The following is a 6,021-nucleotide window of genomic DNA, read 5'->3' as shown; positions in this document are numbered from 1 at the left end:
TCACTGATAAAGGAGGAGGAGCTTTTGCGTCTTTCGTTCAAGATCAATCGGGATCCTTCATGACGTCATGACTCGTGAAGCCAGTCTTGAAACTTAAGCCGATGAAAAATGTCAGTGGCTTCATTAGTTTGAAGATGAATGATGATATGTACAGCGCTAAGAAAATTCTTTGACGACCACCACTTTCGAGATTGACCTCGAAATGGGTCTGGAACCCCAAAGTGGGATGAAAGCCCCAAGGAAGGGACCGGGGTGCGAAACCGCTCGTTAACCAAAAGGCTTTATGGGTGATAGTAAGATTATATATGGTGAATGATGTTAATAATACAACAACGCTTTGGGGGTCCAATATCCTGACATTCTCTTTAACGTCATATTTTTGCGTTTACAATCATGCTGACTTCACGTTGCTCCAAGTGACAAGTGATCAATTAAGTTCTCTTAACTTTCTCCCGATCAATTTCAAGACGGATCACGACTCAATTTGGAAATATTTTACCATGGCATTTGTTATTCAACAAAATCGATGTCGCTTTTCGGCCAGAAATCTCACTTCACAGGAACAAAATCAAAAGCACCAGCACTCGTTTCAATATTTTGATAACCGTGGAACTACTCCTTTCGGTAACGTCATCTCGGACTTCTTTTGACTAGACTCACTGGGACCAAAAACCGATGGACGGAGATCGACTCGACAAACTCCCTCGCAATTTTCTCATGTCCCTCGTCTCCTTCTCGTTCGCTCGATCTTTGGCTGGTCTGATCCATGTTTCCTATGGAACAAAAACTCGTGTTGGAGAGTGGTTGAGCAGGCGAGTTTGGAACAAGATGGAATCGTCGCGTGGCCCCGAGAACGGGTCCTTCGCTTCGAGGATCCTTTGGAAGAGGAGGGAGAAGCAAGAGGCGGACACACACGTTCCAGAGCAGGATGGAACTGGGTCTGTCACGAAAAGAAGACGATCAGCGGGACTCTTAGGTACAGAATTTGTAACCGTAAAAAAAAGTTATTGACGGTCATATCTAATATGACACGCTACTATTGAAAGACAGTTTTCCTTCAAATACTTATGAGAGGTTGCGAGAATATGTTCAGAAAATTACGATAACAAAAATTTTGACCTCTACTAACGGGGATTATGCCATTCGTGTTATTTGGCAACAATTGGAAAAAAGCAAAAGAGGAAATGTAAAATTTTGCCAACAACTATAAGTTGAAGAAGTGCGAGTCGATTATTTTGCCCAATAATATTACTGCAATATACCCTTAAGCTTACAGGTTGGCAATCAATCACATTTCGAAAGGTATTTGCATAATGGTGTGGGCCAGACAGATAATTTCTTGTAGCCAGCAGACACACCGTAAGCCAATGTTGAAGCTTGACTTTTACCTGAATATGAAAAAAAAATCCGGCTAGTCCTTTGAAAATGAATTCAAAACGAACCTTGACAACACTTTCCGAGTGTTATTACAGAAACATTCAAAAAAAAATTAACATCGGGCGATTCCGAAAAAAAGATCTTTTGAACCAAGTCAGAGAATCCCTTGTATCTTCACATTAGGTGCCTTTGAGGTGTTATTTTGTGTGCACCACTTTGGATTCCATTCAATAATGCTACTAATGACAAAAGTCGAACGGGCCTCACCAACAGGGGTCTTTTTGCTCATTCCATCCTTGAATCCGTTCAGAAAGATCGACAACATCAATCTAATAAATAGATTGCAGCGTGTAGCTACCATGACAAATCGAACCATTCGCAATTAAAACACTTGGCAAAAAAGATCATTCACCAAAACGACAAAGAAAAACACCAGGACAGGTGACAAATGCATATTCCTTTCTATATCTATACCAAGTACGTAATTGCCCATGTCCATGTTGTTCAGCGTTGTAGCCACGTATTTCATTACTCAATAATCAGGCAGCTGTGATGTGAAGCATGTCATTTTTGTGGAGGGTTCGTATCCCCCTCAAAAAGACAAGACACAAATAGCCATACGAGGCATAATTAACAAGCGGTCCCAACTAACGAGAGACTCTAAAACTGCATCCTCTCCATTACCATTCATTGAACGAATCATGGCATTTTAGATTTTTTTTTCAAATACGTTACCATCTTCAAAATACTTAGTAGAGCGATTACTCTGCTGAGCACGTGAAGTAAGTTAGGGTACCTCTGCCAACAGCTCTGTTTCCAGTTGTTCTTCCAGAAATAATGATTGATGTGTCTCGCGCCAAAGTACGATGTAGGTGCCTCTGGCTACCGGAAATGGGGATTCTTCGGACAATTACACCCACACAATGAGAAGACCATACACCTCCCGGCGTGAATGAATTCATGAAAACCTTACATAATGCTTGTTAGAGCAAAAAACTGGAACTATATTTTGCCCGCTTGATCAGATAACTGAACATGCACATCCGAGATGAATGGAGTTTCTTTTGGAAATGTATGTCCATTGAAGTCGCCGAATAAACGGGCTTATGGTACAAGAAGCATGATTTCTAATTTTCGTCACCGACCTCCGTGTAGGTTGATTAGCAATGGAAGACCGAGTTCAGAACACAATCTTAAGGGAAGTGTGAAGTACTAGCTCGGTTTTCAGCTGTGTAGGCAAGCTAGGCTGCGCCACAATCGTTACCGAAATTGCCACCGAACTCATTCAGTCTCTCCACTTCAAATCCTAGCATTCAAAAATATTTGATATTAAAAAGACGATGTGAGTAGTACCAATATTGTATGAATTATATTTATTTTTCCCATTGCAAAACGCTGAATTAACGCTGAATTGGCAGTAAAGGTTTTCTTGAGTACTAAATAAAACTCAGCTTAGAGAGTTTTAGCTAGTTTTAGAAAAAGGCTAGAATATTTCGGTTCAATATTATCAGAACCCCTTCGACAAATTTCGTCAACCTCGGTTCAAACTCGGGACGCCAAGAAAATGAATCTCGGTGAGTCAAATTTTGGTTCTTGGTTAACAAATACGGTTTATACAGTAGAAATGAGGAATTTCAATTTAATTCTGGTTCTAAGCAAGTCAATGAACTTTTTTCAGATGCTTAATGCTACAACTTAGCTTTGAGATGGATCGAATACCTTTTTACCAATTAGATTAATTTGAACCAACAACAATACTGAAGTAATTTTCGTCTACAATTGTAAGAGCCAAATTCCAAAAAAATCGAACTTTTTGTTGATTGGAAACTTTTGGATATTCCTATTACATCTTTGCATATTTTTTGGCAAATAGGTGAGTTCAAAATGTAACCATCATTTTTATTTTCCGCAATGCCTCCTTCCTTTGACTCGCGTTAGTACAAAGACCAAACGCTGATCTTCAATTTGATTGAAAAGGATGATCATACCGAAATTTTGTGTCGGGGATTATTATAGGGAGACAAAATTACAGAGGTCCACGGGTAGTTGAAAGGCATATATATTTTATTCCTCGTGAAAAAGAATATTCAAAGTGAGTAGGAATAAATTGATAAAGTTATGAAAAGGACAATTGCCTTGATTAGGTATCTAACTTGACATCCAAAGCACTTGTTACTTTTTTTCATTTTGATAAAGCAGCTGTTGAATCATGATTTTATGTCAAGCTCTCATGTCAAGATGAAAATCACTTTTCGTAGCTTTTGACACCGAACCTCATTTTGAAGGCTACGATATTTCCACTTGTACTGCTTCCATTGACGAAATCCATATTGCACGTTGAGTCTATGATTGCTGAAAAGCCCTTTTCTTTGCCCTTAAAAAAGGACAGGCAATAATCTAAAGCCCATGCATCTCCTTGCATTTACAGAGAGTTGGGTTTAGGTAAACATACTTTCTATAGGCTCAGGTCCTTTGAATTTATCTTATCGCTATTTTATCTTACGTTTTGGGAAAATGTGAGGAGAAAAATGTCGAATATCGATCGTAATGGAAGTTTCAATACTACGATGGTAAAGCAAAATAAAATATTATATGAGATAAAGTATTCACAATGCTTACGGGACCTGACCGAACCTCAGAAGGGAATTTAGGGTTGAATCCGTCTCTATTTTTTGGGAGGCTTTTGGCAGACTTTTTCGGCCGAAACATTTAAAGAGTATGGTAAAGAAAATATATCAAATTCAGATAATATCAGAATATAAATGACATGATTCGACTTTTTAGATATTTCATTATAATACCCAGGTCTTTAGTCTTGTTTTTTATATGCATAAATGTCGTGTCAGGACTTCAAAGAAAAATAACACGGATACCACACTACATGGCTAACTCTGGAAACTCTACCATGGAGAATGGGATATTTTTGGCACCAGAAAGAGCTAGATGGCCATGGAAAATTCAGTGATAAAACCTGTGGCATTTTACAATCAAATTTGTTTGGAAATGATGATATGATCTGCACTTGAGTTGCGGCAAAATAAATGTATACACAGCACTTGTTCTTCCTTTCGTTGCCGTTATGACACAAGAGCAAGCCACAAAGCAATTGATGCTGAAGGGGCCTTTAGCTCATTATCACTCATTTCCAAATATCGGTAGGTACGAGTAGTTCCATGGCCGCTACCAGATTGGTTCTCCTATTGTAAGTGTGGTTGGACTCTAAAAGTTTTCTTTGAAAAGGTCCAGGAGGAGATTCGATCCGAGAAACCTCCTTCATGCTGGAAAACTGCACTAACTTCTAGACTACGTCTCCTCCATTGAAAAAACTTCCGTAACAGAAAACACGTTAGGAGAAGATTCATGCCTCATTTTGGGCTACCTTTTAGACCTTTCGGCCACAGTAACTCGTTAAATTACACTGCTTTCTCAATGTGCACCCAATGTAGGAATAATTTCATTGGTAATGTTCAAGACTTTGGGAAATATTGAGAGCCAAAATAAAAGGTACGTGTCAAATAGGACGAAGCGATAGTGAGTCCAAATCTAGAGCTAAATTTGATAGATTCGCTATCAATTACTTGGGATGAGGGATAAGAATGTGATGTGTACTTCTTAATTACATCGGTAATTTGAAATGTAATTAGCTAGAATGTAAGGTTTTGGTGTTCAAGGGGTTTAGTCATGGAACTGATAGCTATCCGTTCCATGAGTTTAGAAAGCGTTACAAGGAATGCAATTAAAAAGAAAGATTGTGATTCGTCTAATTGTTAACACTTAAAATATATACGATCTTTACGTTCTACCAACAGAGCTGAGTTGGCAGACCGGGCTAGCAGATTGGAATCCTTGTAAAAAATGTCAAAATCGGATCAGCAACATGTTCGCATCTCTATAAATACTTGAGGGAAGTTAATTTAAACATTGAAGGAGCCCGAGAAAGAAGAGAGGTGGACTTTCTTTGATTTTGAAATGATATTAACCACTAAAGCTCGGAAAAATAAGTCCAGATGGTTGTCAAAACCAGTTTTCCTTACAGTAGCAACTCGCCATTTGTGTGGAGAAAAACTATTCGCATTCAAATCTCTAGGTATGCTTCTCGACGGCACAAACAGGTTGTGTTTTGAGCTTTATTAATTGAAACGTAGTTAAATTACTTTGAAATTTAATTGGCATTATGTAATTGTAATTGCAATTACGATTACATCCCAAGCTTGTCTGATGAAGCCCGGCGGCTCAATAAGGGTAACATTTGTTGATATTTGATGTTTAGGTAAGTGAATTATGGTCACAAATACCAAGGTGTTTAACGTGTGGGTTTCTCATGTGGAACATTGGAATTTACTCCATTTGATTTGGAACGCGTTATGAGAAAATGCATTGGAAGCAAATTGAACGCGATGAGTATTTAGTAATTTCGAATTGACGCGAGTCTCCTTAATTGATTTTGGTTGTTTCGAGTAATAAACGCAAGAATTCGTTGCACGACCAATCAAATTCCTATCTTGGTAATCTCTCTCTTTTGAGAAAGGTCCAGGAGGAGATTCGATCCGAGAACCTCCTTCATGCTGGAAAACTGCACTAACTTCTAGACTACGTCTCCTCCATTGAAAAAAACTTCCGTAACAGAAAACACGTTAGGAGAAG

This window comes from Tigriopus californicus, chromosome 9 (genome assembly GCF_007210705.1).
Source record: "Tigriopus californicus strain San Diego chromosome 9, Tcal_SD_v2.1, whole genome shotgun sequence".
NCBI lineage: Eukaryota > Metazoa > Arthropoda > Copepoda > Harpacticoida > Harpacticidae > Tigriopus > Tigriopus californicus.
This window is presented reverse-complemented; position numbering follows the sequence as displayed.